Genomic DNA, 26,575 nt, shown 5'->3' with positions numbered 1-26,575 from the left:
AGCCTACTACCAATTAAGCATATTAGGTGATGTGCATCTCTGTAATGAGAAGGGGTGTGGTCTAATGACATCAACACCCTATATTAGGTGTGCATAATTATTAGGCAACTTCCTTTCCTTTGGCAAAATGGGTCAAAAGAAGGACTTGACAGGCTCAGAAAAGTCAAAAATAGTGAGATATCTTGCAGAGGGATGCAGCACTCTTAAAATGGCAAAGCTTCTGAAGCGTGATCATCGAACAATCAAGCGTTTCATTCAAAATAGTCAACAGGGTCGCAAGAAGCGTGTGGAAAAACCAAGGCGCAAAATAACTGCCCATGAACTGAGAAAAGTCAAGCGTGCAGCTGCCAAGATGCCACTTGCCACCAGTTTGGCCATATTTCAGAGCTGCAACATCACTGGAGTGCCCAAAAGCACAAGGTGTGCAATACTCAGAGACATGGCCAAGGTAAAAAAGGCTGAAAGACGACCACCACTGAACAAGACACACAAGCTGAAACGTCAAGACTGGGCCAAAAAATATCTCAAGACTGATTTTTCTAAGGTTTTATGGACTGATGAAATGAGAGTGAGTCTTGATGGGCCAGATGGATGGGCCCGTGGCTGGATTGGTATAGGGCAGAGAGCTCCAGTCCGACTCAGACGCCAGCAAGGTGGAGGTGGAGTACTGGTTTGGGCTGGTATCATCAAAGATGAGCTTGTGGGGCCTTTTCGGGTTGAGGATGGAGTCAAGCTCAACTCCCAGTCCTACTGCCAGTTTCTGGAAGACACCTTCTTCAAGCAGTGGTACAGAAAGAAGTCTGCATCCTTCAAGAAAAACATGATTTTCATGCAGGACAATGCTCCATCACACGCGTCCAAGTACTCCACAGCGTGGCTGGCAAGAAAGGGTATAAAAGAAGAAAATCTAATGACATGGCCTCCTTGTTCACCTGATCTGAACCCCATTGAGAACCTGTGGTCCATCATCAAATGTGAGATTTACAAGGAGGGAAAACAGTACACCTCTCTGAACAGTGTCTGGGAGGCTGTGGTTGCTGCTGCACGCAATGTTGATGGTGAACAGATCAAAACACTGACAGAATCCATGGATGGCAGGCTTTTGAGTGTCCTTGCAAAGAAAGGTGGCTATATTGGTCACTGATTTGTTTTTGTTTTGTTTTTGAATGTCAGAAATGTATATTTGTGAATGTTGAGATGTTATATTGGTTTCACTGGTAAAAATAAATAATTGAAATGGGTATATATTTGTTTTTTGCTAAAGTTGCCTAATAATTACGCACAGTAATAGTCACCTGCACACACAGATATCCCCCTAAAATAGCTAAAACTAAAAACAAACTAAAAACTACTTCCAAAAATATTCAGCTTTGATATTATTGAGTTTTTTGGGTTCATTGAGAACATGGTTGTTGTTCAATAATAAAATTAATCCTCAAAAATACATCTTGCCTAATAATTCTGCACTCCCTGTACAGATCAGATGTAGTGAGAATTGACTGTATAGATATAGTCTGTTCATGTAGTCTGTCGTCTGTAATGTTGTTGTTGCTGCTACATCTGTTAAGGCCCTGGACAAAGTAGAGTGGTATGTGAATGCCCTGCTTGGCACGCAGGTGACGCAGCAATCATAATGCCTCTTTCGCCTCCTAACTATGCCCATGAATTAGTATAGTACCCCACACCTGGGGGTATTACAATTGTATATATTTATGTATTCCTTTTTTTACTTATTTATTATATGTTATGGCTGTTCATACCAGTGAGAAATTAATGGCAAGGGTTAACAAGTAACAGGGACAACCATGCTGTTCTTCCCCTCTTGGTAGGAGTGGGCTGGTACTGCTTCCTGCCAGGTGGCAGAGTTCTAGTTCAGCCCTAGTGTGGAGAGGAAGCACACGTCTGAGCTCCTGCTTCTGTGAGAGATCCCAAGAGAACAAACAACAATTTTCTCTGATATGTATGACCTTATTATGTAAATGCTACTGCTTAACCTAAAATAACAGTGGTTAACCTACAATGTATGGATACTGATGGGTACTGTCTCAACAAAGGAGATATCTGTTTAATTTTTTATTGGATAAAGGTATGGTGGTCCAGAGAAAAGAATGGGGATATGTTATACATATTTGTAAACATATACTTTTCCATTAATAATTGTGCGGGTGTAAATCTAGACTGCCCATGAGAGTGACCCAAAAACAAGATTGAAAAGGACTTTGACCACACTTGTCTCTGGCTTATTCCAGAAGGAGAGCTCATAGCAAGGAAGTGCAGTGTTCTTCAGGAAGCTGGTGAATTGTGGACTATTTGGAGACAGACAGGTGTTCTGTCCCAAGACAACTAGTGGTCAGAAGAGACAAGAGACTTGAATGAGCTTGGTGCCATCATAAAGGTTAAAAGTTAGTTCAGGTTCAAAAAGGTAAGTAGCACCCTATGTATGGGCAAGGCAGTTATCAAAGCCATTGGCTTTGTATTGTCATTAGCATACAGTATGTGCTATTTGTTTGGTACTCAGAACTACAAACACTTTTTAAGAACCAGGAAGAAGCTTCATTTGATGCTAATAAGTGTGACATACGGTGAAGGATGCCGGCATGAAAATGTCAACCCAACTCCTGAAAGCAAGTGTTTGATATCTGCAGTACTGTGGCCTGTGGCTTAAACAGAACATAGCTGCAATAGTAAACTGTCTGCAAAAGTGAAAATAGATAAAGCAAATGGTTGTGCAAGACTAGTTAAAGTAAAACTTTTAAATAGGTATCCAGTGATTGGACTGCCGCACAGAAATTTGAAAAGTATTTGCTGATTATGACAAAGTAAAAAATTTGCACAGAAGTGAAATATTGCACCTAAACAGTAATGCTGCCCATAATAATGAAATTGATGGGATTAAAGGGGTTGTCCGAGTTATGAAAAGAAAATATATATAGCATTGTAAATCTGATGGGCAGCAATATATAACTAAGCTAAGCAAGTTATAGGCAAAACAATATATATTTTCTCACTTCCCTGGTTCTCTTCTGGCCCTTTGTTTACCTGCAATAAAAACGTTGTTTTAATACTGTACGGAGAGAGCGCTCCGTACCGTATTAGAATGTATTGGCTCCGATGAGCCAAAATTATTTCTGCATTTTCTGTTGAGTAGAGATGAGTGAATTTCCCAAAATTAGTTTTAGTTCCAGTATGGTTAAATCAGCTGGCAGATTCAATTAGGTCTGAATAAATTTGACTGGAATAGAAAGTACCCCATTTGCCCTAAACAATCATGCATGCCACTCTGAAGTCTCCTAGGACTATATATCAAACCATGTTCAAGATCTATACCGCCAAGATATCATTAGTAATGTTAAAGTGACATATATAGCTATGGGAAAACGGATGATAGCCCATAGTTATATATTTTTTTTTAATGGTCCAAAAATGATCCCTTTTTGTTGGCTGATGCCTTCTTCTCTGTCTTCCAAACTGTAACATTTTGAGCGATTTGCATCGGACAAATCCCAAAGGTTTTAGATTTGCTGAAAACCAAATCTTTTAAAAAATTGGTAAAGAAAATGATTCATACCGAATTGATTTGCTCATTCTTATTATTGAGGACAAAAGAAAATGTTGGTTGTTGTAGAGCCACATACAGTATAATGAATTGTGTTTTGGTAAATGTGTGAAATAACACAATTAGAGTAAAATATGTGGTTGTCTAAAACAGTACTTTCTAGAGTATTGTATATACTGTTGATACTGAACTGTGGGCAAGAAAAAAAAAACGTTTTCAAGAAAACTTAAAGATGCATCTTTTATGCTTTCTTGAAAACGAGAATGTGAAAGAGAAAAATGCATAGTAAAAATGTGATGGGTTTGCTTGGAATGGTCTGTGTCACTAAGAAGGAGTTTGCTGAGATGGAATACGCTCTATCTAATATGGTTCTACACAGTGTGTAGTAAAAGCAAGTACTTGAAAAGCAATCGCAGGATGTAAAGGAACAGCATGTTCTAGTGTTCAAGAACACATTTGTCACCAACTTGTCTGTGCCGGCTCCAGTGCTGTGGAACGCGGTGCGCCGCGGTCGCACCATGTTGGAAGCGATGCTGGGCCCCGCCCCTGTGATGCACTGCCTAGCCATGCCCCCTCGTAATGCGAGCATGTCCATAGCATTGGAGCGCTCATTCTGAATTAGTGTTTCATTTGCTTTGTGTGTGGGCTATGTTGCAGGTCGAAGCTACTGAGTTCTGGTCCAAAAGGGTACCGGGTCCATCCCAGATTTTTAAGGAATGCCGAGAGGTGTGTTGTGGCCTTAATAGTTTCTGTGTGTGTCACGGTGCTCCTACCTGGATGCCGTCCATCCCCAGTGTTAGGCTCCGGAGTAATAAAGGGGAGAGTTGTAGGAGGTAGAGAATAAGTCGAGTTCAGACTTGGTGAAGGTTCAACAGTTTTACTAGAATAAACTTGCATCCAGACAATATTCAGTCTTTCTTTTGGTTTCAGCAGCTTTTGGGGTAAACTGGCAGGCACACTTAATTACTGGACTCTGTAGCGGTTCTGGTACCTTTGGAGTGGGGTGCATTTGACCATTGACCCCCTCATGATACTCTGTCTCTTAATCTGTAAGGAGTCATGGTGCTCTATGAGGTGCTTCCCTGGGAGACTCCTGCTGCAGGAGAGGGAACCCTCCCCTCACTGCAACATCTTGAGTAATCTGCCTCCAACACTAGACTAGAATTAACTGTAGCCAAGACAATCTACCAACTACCCTTGGCTTTTTTTGTCTGCCCAGTGGAAATGACTAGATATGATTTGAGCTTTGTGACAGCTTGAATTAGTCGGCCCATTCTCCTCTGACCTCTAGCATCCACAAGGCATTTTTGCCCACAGGACTGCCGCATACTGGATGTTTTTTCACTTTTCACACCATTCTTTGTAAACCCTAGAAATGGTTGTGCGTGAAAATCCCAGTAACTGAGCAGATTGTGAAATACTCAGACTGGCCCGTCTGGCACCAACAACCATGCCACGCTCAAAATTGCTTAAATCACCTTTCTCTCCCATTCTGACATTCAGTTTGGAGTTCAGGAGATTGTCTACGTTGGTAGGAAGCAGGACAAGCCCACATCTGCCCAAAAGGTGGAGAATGGAATGGTAAGTCATATCCGCTGCCACCTGAACCAGGCATATTACATGAACATAACAGTTTAATAGCAATTTTATCAATGCACAGTGTAAAGGACCTGAAATAAATACACAGATGACATCTGTGTTAGCCATTAGAGACAGTAGCTGGGTGGAGGAATGGCAGTGCCACTCTGGGGTACTACATTTGTCTTGCACTTAGCAGTATAAGGAATGTAGAGCAGTTGCGGACTTGCTGCTTAGGGCTTGCACTGCAAGTAAGCAGGCATAGTGGACTGGGATCCTGCCTCCATGTTTTTCCCTGCCTAATGTGCTGACATTATTGAAAAATTAAGAGAAAATTCACTAATGGAAGATATTGAAAAGCCTGACCATGCTAAAAGGGAGCAAAATGAGTTCGTGCAAAGTCAGTGTATTTGAAGTCACAATAAATGAAGTGTTAAAAAAACAACAACTTTTAGCTGAATTGAGTGATAAGGAGAATCAAGTGGCACATAGAAATAAAGAAATGTCTGACAGAGATGCACAATTAGAATCTGTGAAGCAGAGGTACAGTCAGAGAGAACTTTATATAAACTAAGGGATGTTTAAATAAACAATGAAGTAAAGGAATGGTGGAAGACAGATGTGGTTCTTGAACTCAGAGAAGTGGAAGTGCCAGCTAAAATATGCAACTTGAGCTTTTAGCGTGTTGTGATAATCAAAGTCTGTTTTGGTGTGCAGTACCCCAGACCAGGGTACTTGCAAAATTGTAATTTTGTTATGTCATTTTATGCCGTGTATATTTCCAGTATGATTATGTATGGAAGTGATGGGGTTAACCAACTCTGACACGGCCCCTGCGTAATTTAAGTGGGCATCCTGGATCTGCCCCTAGCTCAGTCTAGTTGCTAGTGAGTTTGCAGAGGAGGAAGTGAGAGGAAGCTCCATGTACTTCTCACAGGCCTGGACCAAAGTTACAAAGAATCAGTGGCGTACCAAGGGGGGGGCGGGGGGGGGCGGCCCACCCTGGGTTCCACTCACAAGGGGGGTGCCATGACGGAGTCACCCCTCCAACCACTGCTGCACCGCGACGCGACTCCGCCAGGCGCCGGCTTCTGTGGAAGGATTATTGCGGCGGCGCGCAACATGACGTCACGACGCTGACGCCGCGCCGCCTTCACGGATCTTTTAAAGAAGCGGAAGGATCCATTACCAGCGGTCGGACGGAGCCTGCCCTGAGGCATCATCAAAATGTGAGTAAATAATTGTGTAATTAAGGGGTGTGTGTGTGTGTAATTAAGTGGGGGTTTGTAATTAAGGGGGGGTGTAATTAAGGGATGTGTGTGTGTAATTAAGGGAGGGGTTTGTAATTAAGGTGGGGAGGGAGGGGGTGTAATTAAGGGGGGGAGTGTGTAATTAAGGGGGGGTGTAATTAAGGGAGGGGATGTAATTAAGGTGGGGAGGGAGGGGGTGTAATTAAGGGGAGAAGAGAGGGTGTAATTAAGGGGGGGTGCAGGATTTGTTCATTTTATTGATGGGGATTTGGATTTTTTTGTGCAGATGGAAAGTGATTTTTTTAAGGGGGTGCAGGTTTTTATTTTATTAAGGAAGGGTTAAGGGGTCTATTAAGGGGTGGTTAATGGGTTTTATTAAGGGGGGTTAATGGGTTTATTTCATTAAGGGGGTGTGCAGAGGTTTATTTTATTAAGGGGTTTTATTTTGTTAAGGGGTGTGCAGGGGTTTATTTTATTAAGGGGGGGTTAATGGGTTTATTTCGTTAAGGGGGTGTGCAGGGGTTTATTTTATTAAGGAGGGTGCAGGGTTTTACTTTATTAAGGGAGGTTAAGGGGTTTTATTAAGGGGGGGTTAATGGGTTTTATTTAGTTAAGGGGGTGAGCAGGGGTTTTATTTTATTAAGGGGTTTTATTTTGTTAAGGGGTGTGCAGGGGTTTATTTTATTAAGGGGGGTTTTGGGTTTATTTCGTTAAGGGGGTGTGCATGTGAAAAAAGTTTGTGCATGTTTTCTTAACTTTCTTGGGGGGGGGGGATGGGGGGTGCCAAACAAAGGGTTCGCCCCAGGTGCCAAATGCTCTAGGTACGCCCCTGCAAAGAATCACCTTCTCTCAAGACTATCTACTAAAATAAAGACCTCATCATTTCTACAGTACTCCAGAAAGATAGAAAGAAAGGAGAGAATGAAGAAGGTTAAGAATCTGCATGTCCAAGCATTGGAGTCAGTCAGTAAGGTAAACAGGTTTCCCCCATCAATCTGTACTGAGTAGCCCATAATGAGAAAGTGAAAACAGAATTTTAGAATAATTTTCTAATTTATTAAAATGGAAAACTAAAAGTTTTCATAGAAATAATTGTTAAGATCCTTTGCTATGACATTTTAAATTTATCTCTGGGGGTCTCCCATTTCTCTTGCTTATCTTTGAAATGTTTCTACACCTTAATTGGAGTCCACCTGTGGTAAATTCAATTGATTGGACATGATTTGTGAAGATACACTCCAGTTTAATAAGGTCTTACAGTCGACAATGTATATCAGAGCAAAAACCAAGCCATGAGGAGGAAAGAAATGCCCATAGAGCTCACAGACAGGATTATGTGGTGGCACAGATCTGGAGAAGGGTACAAAAATGTCTGCTGCATTGAAAGTTCCCAAGAGCACAGTGGCCTCCATAATTCTTAAATAGAAGAAGTTTGGAACAACCAGGGCTCTTCCTACCCCACCAAACTAAGTAATTGGGGGTGATGGGCCTTGGTCACTCTGGTTGAGCTCCAGCGATCCAGTGTGAAGATAGGAGAAACTCCTAGAAGGGAAACCATCACTACAGAATTCCACCAATCTAGGCTTTGTTGCAGAGTGGCCAGAAAGTAGCCTTTTATTAGTAAAAGACACATGAAAGCCCACCTGGAGTTTGCAAAAAAAAAAACACTTTAAAAGACTGTAAGAAACAAAATTATCTGGTCTGAGGAAAACAAGACTGTCATGTCTGGAGGAAACCAGACACTGCCCATCACTTACAGTGAAGCATGGTGGTAACAGCATCATGCTGTGGGGAATTTTTCAATAGCTGGTACTGGGAAACTGGTCAGGGTTGAGGGAAAGCTGAATGGAGCAAAGTGTATAGATATTCTTACTGAGAAACCTGATCCAGAGTATTCTGGATTTCAGACTGGGCCAAATGACCAGACACTGACTCTATGCACACAGCCAAGACAACACAGGAGGGGCTTAGGTATAACTCTGTGAATGTCCTTAAGTGGCCCAGCAAGAGCCCTGACTTGAATCCAATCGAACATCTCTGGAGAAAATGGCTGTCCACCAATGATCCCCATTTAACCTGACAGGGCTTGAGAGGATCAGTGGAAAAGAATGGGAGAAAGTCCCCAAATCCAGGTGTGCAATCCTTCTGGCATCATACCCAGGAAGACTGGAGGCTGCCAAAGGTGCTTTAACTAGATACTGAGTAAAGGGCCTGAATATTTCCTTTTCAATTAATGAAAGATTTCGAACATTCTAATTTCATTCTCATTATGGGGTATTGAGTGCAGATTAATGGGGAAAAACTAGATTTTTTTTATTTTAGCACAAGGCCTCAACATAACAAAATGTAAAAAAGTTAAAGGTTCTGAAGACTTTCTGAACGTACTGAACCTTATTTCTAGTGACCACCGAGAGTCATTGATGCAATTGTGTTAAAATGGGAAGGTCACTTTATGTAGGAGACCTTGTGTATCAGTTTGTTGTAATTGGTTCTGTTCCCTCATACCCACAAAATAATCTGAAATACCTTAAAGAGGTTTAACAGTTTGCATCAACATCCTTTAAAACAATTATTTATACAGGTATCTGTAATCTTGTAATGTATTTCTTTTACCTTTAGTGCTCCTATCGTCTGTTCTGGGCTGTGGTCACATGACCATGTCCATGCAGCTCTTTCTTATTTCCTGTGATGTTATGTCTATGGACAAAACAGTGATAGGGGAGTGTCTATGTAACTAGCTGGGTGGGAGGAGATAAAAACTAGCTGGGCGTTGTTTGGGGGGTGGTGATGGAGCTGTCACCGAAAAAGGAGAAGTGCATCATGGGTTTGGTTGGATACCAATAAAGGAATTCTACATACAGGATGGAAAGAAACCAGAGTGATTTGTATGCCTGGTAAAAAAGTATCAGGCTAGTCTAAATTGAAAAAAAACAAACAAAAAAAAACGGTGAAGCATGAAGTAGGTAAACAACTACATGAGTGAGTCTGTTAAAAACCATAACAATCCCAACCCCCCACTGTAAATCTATCATCGACATCTCAAGTGAGAAATTTAATAATAGAATAAATTTATTCATTGACTACAGCAGCTCAAACACCAAATGAGAACGCTCTTTCAATTTGGTCATAAAGAAAGAGGAACATTACCAAGGAAGGTACAGAAACAGAAGCAGTAATGGCTGTTCTCACCTGAGAGGGCACCACCTAGGAAAACACGGACTGGAACTGGAAACGGCAGCTCCACAGCAGTAAAATGAAAAAATAGTGTAAAAGTCCACCTTCTGCAAAAAGTGACAATCTTTATTAAATATCACATGGTGCACATAAAATCCATAATTCAAAAAGACAGAGTCTATGCTTTTCGGACATCTGTGGATTGGTCCTTATTCATGATTACCAAGAAATACCATGGAACTCCATCTATCATTGATGTAGAGAAATGCAATTGTACACTGGGTCGGACAGCAGCTTTGATAACTGCTTGTTGCCTATATCCCTGTACCATGCATAGGTCTATTAACTGGAATAGGACCTGTCGATAATACTCTGGGAATTGGATGGTTGCCTTGGAAAAAGTGCCATCCACCGTGTGTCATGCCCTGCTCAGGTCATGTGCGGAGGTCTGCTAGGTTAATAGCACATGTGTAGCCTTTTGTTATTGTTTTGGAGTGGAGCTGTATCCGCCTCCCTTCAGGTGCACTGGGTGGGGTTATTGGTAAGAGTTTAAATTACGCCCACTCCCAGTGTCCTGGGTGGGTTATAGCTTCTGTCTGGTTCAGAGGAAGAAAGGAAAAATTGGCTGTTCCTGCTCAGCAAAAGATAAGTTGGTTTTGTTTTATTGTGGTTGTCTGTCTGGGCTGTTAGAGAGACGCCTGCCCCCTCCAGGTCTGAGGGAGCAGGCTGCCTCTTTCCCCCTTTCACCATCTTAGGGATTCTAGGGAATCTTCAGCCCAGGCACGAGGACACATTCATTTCCATCTTCAGGGTCTGAATGTGGGCATAGCAGTCTAGGGAGAGCTGGTAGGGATTTGTCAGGAGGTGACCCCATTCCCCAGCTTCTTGCCTAGACACTTGTTTGTTATGGCCTGTGTATCTTGTATCCTGTCTGCCGTGACACCGTGTAGTTGCATTTCTCTATGTCCCAAGTCAGATCAAGTGGCTGATTATGCCTGAACAACCCTTTTACAGGGGTATTCCAGCTTTTTATACAAATTTTTAATCCTTAAAAAATCAAAGCATACTTACCTGTAACCCTTCAGCCCACTGATCCTTTTGGTTGCTCTGTTCTCCGCATGTAAATTTCCAGCATGGGCAGGATTCATGTGCACAACTGCGACCAATGACTGGCCACATCGGTGACGTGCCCCCAAGTGGCATGCGACATGATAGAAAAGTTACGTACATACTTTGTAATTCATTCTTATCCCAAGAATTTGGAATTGATTGAGATGTTGTGACAATGAACATTTCATATTTGTATTTTGTCAGTTTTGAATGTGTACTTATCAACAGCCTGGACAGTAGAGTTTGCGCTGTAGCTGATGAAATGCACACATTGCATACAAGTTCCTAGAAACATCCTATAAGCTGAGCATGCCTTTTTCTTGTAAGATAAAGTAGTTAAGTGGTGTTAAATATATATTTAAGCCTCTCGCAACACCTCCCCACGTCTTGCCTGCCAGTATCAGTAATGAAACAGCTTGGTTCTGTCTGTCACAAAAGAATGTTGAGAGCTCAGTTCCAAAACCTCTTTGGTTTAACAGAAGGTCTATCAAGGCTTTTACAATACACGTGACTTAAATAACAGATTATCTCCAGCATCTTAGAATTACGAAAGTAGCTAGAGTTTCTTCATCAACAAGGCTGTCGGAGTAAAGTTTTTAGTTAGGAATGTATGAAGATTTGCCTAACATTGATATGTTTTACATTAGCTGTACACTGGTTTCTCTCAAAAACTTGGTAATGATCAAGTTAGTCATGTGAATGCGAAGGGTCTGTTTGGTTGTTCGTGTTAAAGCAAAGATATGTACAGAGTACTTGTCTCAGATATGGTTATTTTAAATTATGGTCCTGGAGGAACACATAAATATCGGACATAGAAATGGGATGATAATTTTGAAGGTCAAGATTATTTGAAGGTAAAATGTACTGTATATATAGTACACCATATATTCACAGGGAGGCTAAATAGCTTAAATTTGACAAGCTATGCATTCAAGAAGTTCTTCAAACAGTTAATGCTTTGGGCCTCCCGTTAGATTTCTGGGGACAAAGGATAGGGCTTGCTGGAATTCAACATCCGCCGTTCAGCTGAGAAAGCACTGGCGCCCCTGTGAGTGCCACGGCCTTCTTTTCCTAGGCCATTGACGACACATTCCTCTGTCACGTGGCCTAGGAGCAGCTTGGCCCCATAGAAGGGAATGGGGCTGAGTGTGATACCTGTGAGTGCTGTGGCCTTCTCGCAGCTTTCCAAGCACAGTGCTGTACATTGAATAGTGGCTGTACTTGCTAAGCTGTGAGAAGGCCGTGGCGCTTTCTCAAACAGCTTATCGACGGGTGTCCCTGGTGTTGGACCCCCAACAAATCAGATACCGATGACCTATCCAGACGTTAGGTCATCAGTACAGGGTACACCTAGCCTTTCTGCTGCCTGAGATGAAAACTAAAATGGCACCCCCCCCAATGCCAGTTTCTTAACTTAACCCCTTTGCCACAATCAAAGCGCTCATTGCCCATGGCCCTTCCACTGCCCCCCTTTTGCCCCTACCTGGTGCTTCCTGAGGCGATCACCTTACCTGGCCTCATTTGTGGAGAACCCCTGCATCAGTATTCAAATCTCGGAAAACCCTTTAAAATTTATATAAATTTCTCGCTAATACTCAAGGTAATATATAATGTGATGTAGGATACCATTGATGTTATGAATGGAAATTGTGAGCAAGTGATGAGAAAAACCGGTAGCTCTGATTATAACAAAAACAACCAGACAACAATGATCATAGATCTAGAGATATACTCAGTATATTCACACATCCTGCAGCTATGATTCAACATATTGTTCAAAGGGTCCTAATTTCTCAAATCGTGCACTTCAATCTTTATATGAAACAATGATGCTGAATCAGACTTGAATATTTCCACCATTACGAGTCATTTCAGGTTCCAAGGCATTGTTTTGGGAGACTACTATTGAAACGTAGGAAAATTTTACCAGGGTCAATATATATTTATGTGGCTGCTGTTTCATGGCGAGAACTCGCCTTCACCGGCTGTTTCAGGAACATACATTTTGGTACATAGTAAGTTTTTTTTGCCAAGATCCTACAAGGAACTACTTGTAGTTGCACCAGAACCTATTATGTAACTGATGTGCACTTACAGTCAAGGGCTCAGAAGAATCGCATAGATCATCGCTGATGAGTGTTCACAGTAACGCTCGTTAGCAATGATTTGGCAGTGTAAATGTACTGCCAATTACCCGATGAACGAGCGAAACACTTGTTCATCAGGTAATTGGATTGTTTGTGCGAACACAAAAATCCTCGTTTCCCGACAGCAGATTGTGCTGTGTTAACACGACCTGCTGCCGGGAAACAACAAGTCAGTATGGGGAAGAGCAATGGCATACTCTGGAGGAGATTATGCAGCGGTCTCCTCCACCAGCGAGCAGCAGATTGTCAGGAAGGAACGTTTCCCTCCAGACAAACTGCTGGTACATCGTCCCATGTAAAGGGACCTTTAGAGTTCTATTTTTTTGTGGTGCGGAGGCACGGAGAGAAACCTCACTGAAACAATCCGTAGTGCTTCCATGGGCTTCCATGCCCCCTATCAAGTGAATGGGTCCTCATCCGTGATTGCGGATACGGTCAGGCAACGGCCCTGTGCATGAGGCCTAAGAAAGTATATTTTTAGTAGAGAAAATGAAGCTCAGTGCCATAGCTTGAAGTTTTGTTTGAACTCTATGCAAACAAGAATCCCATGTAAAATGTGCCATTTATAATGACACTGTATTTTCCTGTGGAAGAGGGGTCCTTGGGTCCCTTTCTGCACCAGGGCCCAGATGAAACTGCTTCCACTGCACATCCTATATCTAGTAATGCTCTAAAGGTGCTTGTAAATGTGCAATCAATGAGAATAGAGGGGTGGCATACATGGATAAAAACAGGGATAGAGAACACTGACAATTGCATCACTTTTCATTCTATTCCTGCGCATCTCATTCTCTCAGTTCAAGATTCATGACAAGCACAATTCATTGGTCAAGTCCTGTAAGCATCTCAGATTCTCTAAGAGTAAATGAGCCTATATTGATAGCAGCCCACATTTGCGAATGTTGAACCTATGTCTAACTTTAAAGGGAACCTGTCACATTCAAAATGCAGTCTGACCTGCAGGCAGCATGTTATAGGGCAGGAGGAGCTGAGCAGACTGATATATAGTTTTGGCACATCGCAGTGTTCGGTCGAATACCTCATGTGCTCGAGTCAGTGTATTTAAATCCAATTTAGCCTCTATTTCAGACGGGATTTGAACTCACAACCTTCTACATTAGAGGCAAGTACTTTAACCACTCAGCTATAAAGCTGCATGATAAACTGTGTCAGAAAAACCTCATAGTGGCTTGTCATGTAGTAAGTATTCCTATACAGCAGAAGTATAATTTCATATTTCACTGCATGTTAACATGTAGCTGTATAGCGTAGTGGTTAAGATTCTTGGCTCTAATGTAGAAGGTTGTGAGTTCAAATCCCGGCAGAAACTTTTCAGAAATAGAGGCTAAATCAGATTTAAATACACTTACTCCACATATGGACATAGCTATATATGGAGTCAGAGCAGGGAATCCTAAGCCGCGGACTCACACTGGGGGATTCCCTCACTGTACAGCGATCTTCTGCATAGACCTCAGTGGGACCCAGCACCCTCCCATCTTCAGAGCAGGGGGTGCTTGGTTTCTCCCATTGACTTCTATTGTGCTCCACCCGAGCATCGCAAAGTGTTCTACTCGAGCACCCGAGCACTTTGGTACTCAATCAACACTAGTAAAGATGCTAAAAAAAACGTGTCAATCATTAATTTAAATATCTGCTCATTCTCGGCCTGGGAGTCCAGTGGGAGGTTCTTCTCAGCGATTGAGAGTGTATACTGAGATAGCTGTCAATCACTGAGAAGGACCACAAGATTTAGAGGAATAATTGACATGCTATTCAGAATCTTTACCTACAAAACAAAATATATATATTTATATATACAGTGTATATATATATATAGATATATTAATCGGCTCAGCTCCTCCTGCTCTATAACATCATTCCTGCAGATTAGACTGAATATTCAATGTGACAGGTTCCCTTTAAGATTATTTAGCCTCATAATGACCTGTGTACACTGAAGGCTGATCTATGCTATTCATGTACTCCACTCCAACACGTCATGTGGTAGAGATTTAGCTGTTCCAACCCTTTCACCAAGTTGTCTTATCACTTCCAGACTTCTTTGCAGCTCTGTTACTTCAGTTGGAAGCTGGTCAACAAATACAGCTTGAAAGTGTCTGTTGCCAATCATTGCAAACTATATTTTGTAACTTGTCTCTATTTCAGGAATTTGACTAGTTTCCATTAACAAGAATTAGTGACCAAACAATTCACCATATAGAGTCAATAGAAAATGGGATCCAAATAGGTTTCTGTGATTTGATGTAAGTTCTTCCCAGATACCTTAATGCACATATTCTAGATATTTCATAAGGTAAATGATGTTAAACATCATTGCAGAGAGTGTCTTGACTACAGTGGTGTATATTTATCTGCTGTCAGGGCTGCCAGTTGAAATATAAGGGTCCATATAGTCAAATGGTCAGAAGAACCTGAATTCTGTCCTACAGCTTCTATACTCCATCTTGTATTCCATAATAGATATTGGATAAGTGTTGGGGGGTGATGGAGTGGAATAGCATTATCACGATGCAACATAAAGATCATATTATAACCCTTAACAATCACAGTCCTTTTGGAAGAAATAGAAGGGAGAATTATATGAGAATGCTATTTTTGGAACTCCCATAGAAATTAATGAAGATCACACCGTTCATGTGCAATGCGCTCTCCTTCACTTTCAGGGGCTGTTCTGGTGGGTCCTAAGAGCTGGTCCCACCTCTATCTGACATTGGTGGCATAGTCTAGTGTTAAGCCACCATTTTCTCAGATCAGACCACCCCTTTAAGTGCCTTTTCAGGCCTTGAAGAGGGGGACAGAAAGTCGATTGGGGTCTAACTGACCCCAGCACTGACATTTATTATGATCCCTTTCCTTTGATGCTTCTGAAGAAGCCATTTTTCTATCTACCCTACATTAAAGAAATTATCTGGGTGCTAATAATTTCTACTTTGCCCATACTCCAGGTTTTCCTCTCACCTCAGAAGTGTTGCCTTGTATGGTAGCTTTTCTCTGGCACCGTTTTGCCACCCATGCAGGTTCACTGTCCCAAGGCTTTAGGCTAGCACGTCAAGAACTCCCCCATCTCTTTCTATTACTCATTAAATCCTGCTGGAAGAGTGATTGAATATGCATGGCTGCCTAATGATAAGTGATCGCATTTGGGTCCTTCTGCTGGGACCTTATAAGATATTTTAAAAAGTTTTGATACATACAATAACTCTGGGGAGTAGTAGTTCTCATTAAAGAGATCCAGTGCTGTGTGGAGACTTACTTCAGGCAATGCTCCATGAGGGGAAAATGTATGTAAAGTGGTTCTTCTCCAGATGGAAAAAAAACTCTCACATCAACCAAACCAAAGACTCCTCCAAAATGATGAGATACTCTACTGTAGACAGCTACTTAGGGTTTTTCCCCCTTGTCAGTACAGAACAGGGCACCGATTTGACCAGTATGAGGTAGTTTCCTTCCTTTTTGAAGAGAGTCCAATTATATATATTTTTCTCATGGAACTTTGGTAGATGTGAGTCTACATACACTGGTGGATTTCTTCAATGAGAACCAGTGACTCTACCCCCCCCCCCCACCCTCCCCAAAGCAAGCATCTGATCCAACCAACCAGTACCCTGCTCTATACTGATAAGGGTCTACCACCCAGTAACAGCTTTCTACAGATGGATGTCTCTTCCTATTGGGGGAGTTACTAGTTTGGCTGATATAGGTTAGTTTACTTCATTTTGAAGAAGAGCTGATTTCCATATATGTAGGATAGCATACACCCTGTACAAACACACACATAATAGTAGGATACATAAGATAGAAAGAGAGAGTAGTCATTTTGGATGACCGTTCCTCCCCCATTGTTTCTATCTTGAGCACATGAAAAACCTGAATGTCTTGGAAGACCACTGTTGAAACATATAATTTTACCCTATAGCTTTACCCATAAGTTATAATAAACCATGGGGTGATTTATATTTAAAAACTGCTATTTATTTCTGTAAATAGCTTGTCAGTGTAACACAAAATAACAAATATTAACCTGAGTAATGATGAACTGCTAATGGATCATGTCCAGCTATCAGTCAGTCTGCTGAGAGGAAGCATCTGGACGCCTGCACTGGCCGTGAACTAAGACTGTGACAGTAGTCAATGTCCTGACCAAGTAGAAAAATAAATATGTTAACTTAAGAAGCGAGATATTCTGGATAAAGGGTACATCACATTTCATCACATTACTGCTGGGGGCTGTTTAAAGGGATATTAGAACGAGAAATGACTGAGAAAGATAACAGAATGTAGACATGCACCTATTTGTCAATCTGCAAGACTTTTTGTAAAGGCCGGGCTAAATATTTATTTTTCCTTGATCTAGTGACAGTAACATAGTAACATAGTACATAAGGCCGAAAAAAGACATTTGTCCATCCAGTTCGGCCTGTCATCCTACAAGTTGATCCAGAGGAAGGCAAAAAAAACCCTGTGAGGTAGAAGCCAATTTTCCTCACTTTAGGGGAATAAAAAATTCCTTCCCGACTCCAATCAGGCAATCAGAATAACTCCCTGGATCAACGACCCCTCTCTAGTAGCTATAGCCTGTAATATTATTACACTCCAGAAATACATCCAGGCCCCTCTTGAATTCCTTTATTGTACTCACCATCACCACCTCCTCAGGCAGAGAGTTCCATAGTCTCACTGCTCTTACCGTAAAGAACCCTTTTCTATGTTTGTGTACAAACCTTCTTTCCTCCAAACGCAGAGGATGTCCCCTCGTCACAGTCACAGTCCTGGGGATAAATAGATGATGGGATAGATCTCTGTACTGCCCCCTGATATATTTATACATAGTAATTAGATCTCCCCTCAGTCGTCTTTTTTCTAACGTGAATAACCCTAATTTTGATAATCTTTCAGGGTACTGTAGTTGCCCCATTCCAGTTATTACTTTAGTTGCCCTCCTCTGGACCCTCTCCAGCTCTGCTATGTCTGCCTTGTTTACAGGAGCCCAGAACTGTACACAGTACTCCATGTGTGGTCTGACCAGTGATTTGTAAAGTAGTAGGAATATGTTCTCATCACGGGCATCTATGCCCCTTTTGATGCAACCCCATTATCTTATTGGCCTTGGCAGCCGCTGCCTGACACTGTTTTTTGCAGCTTAGTTTGCTGTTTATTAAAATTCCTAGATCCTTTTCCATGTCAGTGTTACCGAGTGTTTTACCATTTAGTATGTACGGGTGACTTGCATTATTCCTTCCCATGTGCATAACTTTACATTTCTCAGTGTTAAACCTCATCTGCCACTTATCTGCCCAAGCCTCCAATCTATCCAGATCCCTCTGTAGTAGTATACTGTCCTCTTCAGTGTTAATTATTTTACACAGTTTAGTGTCATCTGCGAAAATTGATATTTTACTATGCAAGCCTTCTACAAGATCATTAATAAATATATTGAAGAGAATAGGGCCCAATACTGACCCCTGAGGTACTCCACTAGTGACAGTGACCCAATCTGAGTATGTACCGTTAATAACCACCCTCTGTTTTCTATCATTGAGCCAGTTACTTACCCACTTACAGACGTTTTCTCCGAGTCCGAGCATTCTCATTTTATATACTAACCTTTTATGAGGTACAGTGTCAAATGCTTTGGAGAAGTCCAGATACACGACATCCATTGATTTGCCGCTGTCAAGTCTAGTACTTACCTCCTCATAGAAACTGATTAAATTAGTTTGACATGACCGATCCCTCACGAAGCCATGCTGATATGGCGTTATTTGCTTATTTCCCATAAGATGCTCTAACATAGCATCTCTCAGAAAACCTTCAAACAGTTTACCCACAACAGATGTTAAACTTACCGGCCTATAGTTTCCAGGCTCTGTTTTTGGACCCTTTTTGAATATTGGCACCACATTTGCCATGCGCCAATCCTGTGGGACATTCCCTGTTAGTACAGAGTCCACAAATATCAGAAATAAGGGTCTGGCTATGACATTACTTAATTCCCTTAGGATACGGGGGTGTATGCCATCCGGTCCTGGCGATTTGTCTATTTTGATTTTTTTAAGTCGCTGTTGTACTTCTTCCTGGGTCAGACAGGACACTTTTAATGGCGAATTTATTTCAGCATTCAGCATTTCATCTGACAGTTTATTTTCCTCAGTGAATACATTGGAGAAAAAAATATTTAACAGCTTTGCTTTCTCCTCGTCGCTCTCTGGGACTCCCCCCTCATTACTCTTTAAAGGGCCGACACCTTCAGATTTATACTTTTTAACATTTATATAATTGAAGAACATTTTAGGGTTAGTTTTACTCTGTTTGGCAATTAATCTCTCGGTCTCTAGTTTGGCCGCTTTTATTTGTTTTTTACATGTTCTGTTTTTTTCCTTATAGTTTTTCAGTGCTTCCGTGCTACCCTCCTGTTTTAGGGTTTTATATGCTTTCTTTTTGTCATTTATTGCTTTCTTTACAGTTCTGTTTATCCACATTGGTTTCTTTTTGTTCCTTAACCTTTTATTCCCATACGGTATGTACCTCTCACAATGAGATTTTAGGATGTTTTTAAAGATATCCCATTTTTTGGCTGTATTTTTATTTTTGAGGACTTTGTCCCAGTTAGTTAGGCCTATGGCCTCTCTTAGTTGGCTAAATTTAGCTTTTTTGAAGTTTGGTATTTTTGTTTCTCCCTGTAGAAACGCTCTTTTGAATGATAATTGGAAGGTTATTACTTTATGGTCACTATTTCCCAGGTGTCCCCCAACCTGCACGTCTGTTGTTCTGTCAGGTCTATTGGTTAATATTAAGTCCAGTATGGCCGTCCCTCTAGTCGGGTCCTGAACCAGTTGGGAGAGATAATGGTCTTTGGTTATTGCCAAGAATCTGTTTCCTTTATGAGATATACAAGTTTCAGTTTCCCAGTCTATATCTGGGTAGTTGAAGTCCCCCATAATAACCACCTCATTATGATTTGCCGCCTTGTCTATCTCGTTTAGTAGTAGATTTTCTGTGGACTCTGGTATATTAGGTGGTTTATAGTAGACTCCTATTAGTAATTTATTGTTGTTTTTAGCTCCATGTATCTCTACCCACAGTGACTCCACATGTTCATGTCCCTCACTTATATCTTCACGGAGTGTGGGCTTTAGACAAGATTTTACATAAAGGCAGACCCCTCCACCTCTCCGGTTTTGACGATCCTTTCTGAACAGACTGTAACCTTGTACATTAACTGCCCAGTCATAGCTATCATCCAGCCATGTCTCAGTTATTCCCACTATGTCATAGTCCTCCTCACACATCACTAATTCCAGTTCACCAGTTTTATTAGTCAGACTTCTGGCATTAGTATACATACATATGAGAGGTTTATGTATATTTTTTACCCTACACCTTTCCTTCTGAACTGTTCTTGTCCCTCCTTCCATTTCTCCCCCAGTCCCACTACCTTGCCCCCGGTCTCTATCTGCACTATCTTCCCCTTCTATAGTGTAATTACCCTCCCCCCCAGTCCCTAGTTTAAACACTCCTCCAACCTTCTAGCCATCTTCTTCCCCAACACAGCTGCTCCTTCCCCATTGAGGTGCAGCCCGTCCCTACGATAGAGGCTGTAGCCGACAGCGAAGTCGGCCCAGTTCTCCAGGAACCCAAACCCCTCCATCCTACACCAGTTCTTGAGCCACTTGTTAATTTCCCTAATCTCCCGCTGCCTTTCTTGTGTGGCCCGTGGTACCGGTAGTATTTCGGAAAATACTACCTTTGAGGTCCTTGCCCTAAGCTTTTGCCCTAAATCCCTGAAATCATTTTTAAGGACTCTCCACCTACCCCTAACTTTGTCATTGGTTCCGATATGGACCATGACCGCTGGATTTTCTCCAGCCCCTCCCAGTAATCTGTCAACCCGATCCGCGATATGTCGAACTCTAGCGCCAGGAAGACAGCACACTGTTCGGCGATCACGGTCTTTGTGACAGATTTCCCTATCTGTTCCCCTAATAATTGAGTCTCCCACTACCAGCACCTGTCTGGCCTGCCCTGCTCTCCTGGTCCCCTGCTTACCGGAGCTGACATTCCCCTGACTGGCAGAGGAAGTGTCCGGCTGCGGCAGTGCCGTCCCTGGACTGACATCCCCCTCATCTGCCAAACGTGCAAACTTGTTGGGGTGTGTCAGATCAGGGCTAGCCTCCCTGGCACTCTTCCCTCTACCCCGCTAAATATTTATTTTTCCTTGATCTAGTGACAGTAACTATCACTAAAACTTCCTAAAAATGATAATCTATCATATTTGCATTCCTAAAGGGAACATCCTACCTTGAACACCATCTTGTCTTCTTTTCAATTTAAGTGGGTTCAAAGGTCTCTTGATTAAGGTAATTTCCTAATACAGGGATCAGCAACCTCCGGCACTCCAGCTGTTCTGAAACTACAACTCCTAGAATCCTCCTTTCACTTCTAGGGGAGTTACAAGAATAGCTGAGTAAGTGTGCATGCTGGGAGTTGTAGTTTCACAGCAGCTGGAGTGTTGAAGGTTGCTAATCCCTGTCCTAATATATAGTGGATGAAGCTTTGTTCCTCTAATATAGAGCTCCAAATTCTGTGCATAGAAATATAGTTAATTTAAATTTAAAATGTTCTGACTGCCTACATCCACCACTAGGGGGAGCTTAGGATCATGCTGCATACATTTAACTCAATAATAATATCAAATCTGTAGTAAGTCTACCCTAAAGGCATGTCATTAATCTACTTCTCTGCAGGGGATTTGGAGCTCTGTATCAGAAAAACTGTGCTCCAACCACCATCAATATGCATTAAAAAAAATAATCAGCATAGATTTTATAAATTTCCCGGACCACAATCCAGCTATGTCTGTCTCTTCGGCTCCGCAGCCGCCATTCTGGTCCATGCAATGGTGCTGGGGGAGATCAGAAGTGGTGCAAGGAGACTGTCATTTGGCTGCTTCCATAAGGATGCAATGCCAACCAGCCAAGCTCTGAGACTTGGGACACCTAGCCATTTAGGGCTCCAGCTCAACATCCAATCAGAGCATTCCTTTGTGCCCGCATCTAGGTGATAATATTAGTAAATGTGCCATGACCTCTCCATTTACCTTCTACCTCGATATGGCGGCCACCAGCTCTATTTGTATGACTAAGGCCTCATGCACACGGCCATTTCTCATCCGTGCCCGTATTGCGGCCCTCAAACAGCAGGTCTGCAATATGCGCACCAGCCATGTGCTCACCACATCACGGATGCGGACACATTCACTTGAATGGGTCTGCAATCCGGAAGGTCCGGAGTGCTTCCGTGGAGTTTCTCTCCGTGCCTCCGCACCGCAAAAAAAATAACATGTTCTATTTATTTTTGCGGTGCGGACAGATCACAGACCCATTCAAGTTGAATGGGTCTGGATCTGTCGCGGCAGCCACCTAGATAGTTCTCGTGCATTGGGGACCGCAAATTGCCGTCCCCAATGCACGGAACGGCTGAGTAACGGCTATGTAAATGAGGCCTAATAGGTAGCCACGATAGGTGTTGCCCCAGCAGTAGTAGTTGTTGACCTATCAAATTATTATTGCATTTCCTGTGGACATGCTATAAATATATAACATGGAAAAACGTCACTGCTAATATCTGTGCTTGCACCTTTTCCTTTGTAACCAATGCTACTGTACATGCTCAAGTTTATTTTAAAAAGGTAGAAGGAGAATGGCTAAAATGTGCAGAAAAAACATATTACCTTTTATTGTACACTTTAATATAAAATGCCTCAGTAATGAACATCCTGAACTTGGCCTTAAATATATTGCTAGCTTGTTGATAAGCACTAGGGATGAGCGAATCAACTTCGGATGAAACATCCGAAGTCGATTCGCATAAAACTTTGTTTGAATACTGTACGGCGCGAGCGCTCTGTACAGTATTAGAATGTATTGGCTCTTATGAGCCGAAGTTATTACTTCGCGAAGTCTTGCGAGACTTCTGGTAATAACTTCATAAATTGATTTCTACTGTAAAAAATCATTTCCCGAACTCGGGTTCGGTTCGGTTCCAAAGTACCACGGGAAATGTTTTTTTTACAGTAGAAATCAATTTATGAAGTTATTAGTGATGAGCGGCAGGTGCCATATTCGATTTCGACGAAATTCGCGAATATTCGATAGAATATTAGTTTTATATTCGTCGAAATCGAATATTCGTCATTATTCTTGTTATCGCGATTAATATGCGAGTTAAATAATCGCGTATTGCGATTTTTAACTTAAAGGCTACTCTCCTATTGAAATAGCAATGCGATTAATTCAAGTTATAATAATCGAATTTCGATTTTAACTTAGCACTGCTATATTCCATATTAGGCTAGAATTAAATATAGCAGTGCTAAGTTAAAATCGAAATTCGATTATTATAACTTGAAATAATCGAATTGCGATTTTTCACGTAATTCTCAAATCCGACAGTACATTCTAGTGTATGGAGACGTTCCCATGGTGATGGGGACGATCCATGAGCACGGAAGTCGGCAGAAGCGGCAACGGGCACTGACTGGAGCAGCCAGGAAGCCAGGAATCCAAAGGACAGGTAAGAACAACTTTAGGGAAGTGGGAAAGAAAAAAATATAACAATAAAAAAAAATAAGAATATTCGAAATATCGAATTTATATCACTATATTCGAAATATTCGCGAATTAGCGAAGTGCCGATATTCGCGAAAAAAATTCGATATTCGAATATTCGCGCTCAACACTAGAAGTTATAAGTAATAACTTTGGCTCATAGGAGCCAATACATTCTAATACTGTACGGAGCGCTCGTTCCGTACAGGATTCAAACAAAGTTTTATGCGAATCGACTTCGGATGTTTCATCCGAATTCGATTCACTCATGCCTAATAAGCACATAGCAGTCTAGCATAGAGCGAGGTATTTTATCATTCAATCCACAGAGGTTGAACTGAACCCAACCTTTTGTTCAGCCAGCAGATGGACGTTTGTGTGAGTTCAGATTGCACCGGGGTATTCTTTCAGTTTACTGGCTCGAGCTATTTTAGAACAAAAAGGTTATTTAGATGTGAAAAAAATGCACCACTGCTGTGGTTTAAGGGAGCAAACATAATATTGGAAATCTATCAGATGCTCTATTGTTTCTTAAGAACGCAGCTGTACAGAATTTCCTGTTTTCTCCTTTGTCCTTAAAATACCACCTTACCTAAAGGGGTTATCCCATGAAAAATATTCTACAGTTTTTAAACCAGCACCTGGATCTAAATGCTTTTGTAATTTCATGTAATGAAAAATTTAGTATAGCCACTGAGTTATTCAATAAAATGTATCTGTCGAGCTGCTGTTTTTTTTTTCTGTTTCTTTGACATGCTCACTGAGAAGGCTGCACATGCTCAGTTTCCTCCTGAGCTGTGATAGGGAGAACTGAGACACGCCCCTTTAGATGCAGCAGAAAAGACCCTCCCCTTGAGCTGCCAGCTTGATATAAATCTAGTAGAGCAATGAGAGCAGCTTTGTTAAAAAGAGGTTGTCATGTACTGTCTGATCTCTTTTTTTCATTTTTTACATTACTCTTGGGATAACTCCTTTAAAGCAGTACTTTATTAGAATTCACCCTAACTGCTGAATAAAAAAAAAATATGATACAAAAGACCCCCTGACTGTCTTCTCCCATAACCTTAGAAAATATAAGTACTTTCCCTGCAAATTCATATTTCATCCACTTCTGGTGTCTCTTGGCCCATGCAGATGCTGCATGGCTTTTTTTTTGGAACATAGCAAGTTGGATCACTGTATCTGAGGGCCTCATCTATGTACTACAACAGTCTTTGCTAAGGAATGAACCCAAAAATGTAAAGTTATATTTCCATCATAGTTTAATCACATGTCAACAACTAGTGCTGAGCGAATCGAAGTTAACAAAGTGGACTTCGATCCGAATTTTAGGAAAAATTTGATTTGCCACAAAGCCGAATTTCGTCGTGCTTCGTGGTAACAAATCTGTTTTTCTTGAAATGGCAATAAAAAAAAACCAAAACATACTCACCTCATCTATTTGCGCACAAAGAGGCTGTTGGAACCATCTTGATTGCAGAAACTTTGCGAAAGGTGACAAAAAATGGTTTATTTAGCACAGCTTTTATTTTTTATTTTTTACGGTGTTCATCTGAGGGGTTAGGTCATGTGATATTTTTATAGAGCCGGTCGATACAGACGCGGCGATACCTAATATGTATACTTTTTTTTATTTATGTAAGTTTTACACAATAATATTATTTTTTAAAGAAAAAAAAATCATGTTTTAGTGTCTCCATATTCTGAGAGCCATATTTTTTTTCAGTTTTTGGGCGATTACCTTGGGTAGGGTATGATTTTTGCGGGATGAGATGACGGTTTGATTGGCACTATTTTGGGGTGCATATGACTTTTTGATCGCTTGCTATTACACTTTTTGTGATGTAAGGTGACAAAAAATGGTTTATTTAGCATAGTTTTTATTTTTAATTTTTTACGGTGTTCATCTGAGGGGTTAGGTCATGTGATATTTTTATAGAGCCGGTCGATACGGACGCGGCGATACCTAATATGTATACTTTTTTTTTATTTATGTAAGTTTTACACAATAACTTTTTTAAAACAAAAAAAATGATGTTTTAGTGTCTCCATATTCTGAGCCATAGTTTTTTAATTTTTTGGGCGATTGTCTCAGGTAGGGGATAATTTTTTGCGGGATGAGGTGACGGTTAGATTGGTACTATTTTGGTCGGTGTACGCCTTTTTGATCGCTTGCTGTTGTACTTTTTGTGATGTAAGGTGACCAAATATTTTTTTATTTAGCACAGTTTTTATTTTTTATTTTTTACGGTGTTCATTTGAGGGGTTAGGTCATGTGATATTTTTATAGAGCCGGTCGATAACTGCAGGTGTGAACTTCAGTTGGGCGTTAATATGTTTGAGAACATATGAAGATGCAGGATATAAACTGATTTTCTTAACTTGAACACTTCTTGGTATATTAGGCTGGGGAGTCTGCCATACTGGACATGATTGACTTGTATTTGCTGCAAGAATTGCATCCTTGGATGACCTGTCATAATTGTTGTTAGTCTAGAACAAGGCAGGTAGATAGATGATATTCACTGCCTGCTTGTAGATTAACATCTTAAGGAAATGTATATTTTTCGTTACATCGTGTTAAGGTATGAATTCCTCGACTTGTGCACAGGACTTCTATGGTGACATACTGTCAATTACTATTCATGTGCTTAGTTTTCATCTTAACATTTCCATCACCATACTTTACAGGTAGTGTTAGGTTTTTCTGATTAAATACTGTATTTGTTTTTTGCCAGATGTTTCTTCTGATACTGTGTTTCCCCTTTCTGCCCAGAGCACATTGTGCCAGAAGTCCTGGTGTTTAACAAGGTGTCCATGGGCAAAGTTGAGCTTTGTCCTGATGTTTCTGGACTGGAGAGGTTTCCCCTGGTGCATCCACCAATGTTGATCTAATTTCTGTAGTCCCTAGCGGTAGACTCATTCAATGTGACATCAGTAATGGGGAGGTCTAACTGTAGGTCCTCTGATAAACCGCTGGGGACCATAAAGGGGTTTTACAGTTGATAAAAGTTATCCCCTATCCACAGGATAGGAGATGACTTGAAGATCGTGATGTCCTACCACTGGGACCTCCACCAATCACGAGAATGGGGGCACTGAAATGACCGGACCGGCCGGTCGCACATG

The 26,575-nt window shown here is 41.4% G+C and overlaps 1 protein-coding gene across 1 annotated transcript in view; it reads right to left on the bottom strand.

Annotated features, from left to right (window-relative positions):
• LPAR4 (lysophosphatidic acid receptor 4) overlaps positions 1-10,679 on the bottom strand; it is a 94,720-nt gene extending 84,041 nt beyond the window's left edge. Inside the window, exon 1 of the mRNA XM_040405724.1 lies at positions 10,630-10,679. The gene's annotated coding sequence lies outside the window, so the exon portion shown is untranslated. The remainder of the gene's footprint in view (positions 1-10,629) is intronic.
• Between the last annotated feature and the right edge of the window lie 15,896 nt (positions 10,680-26,575).

Source organism: Bufo bufo, chromosome 8, assembly GCF_905171765.1.
Source record: "Bufo bufo chromosome 8, aBufBuf1.1, whole genome shotgun sequence".
In the NCBI taxonomy this organism is placed as follows: Eukaryota; Metazoa; Chordata; class Amphibia; order Anura; family Bufonidae; genus Bufo; species Bufo bufo.
Note: the sequence above shows the minus strand (reverse complement) of the source record. Positions and strands in the feature narration are given on the sequence as shown.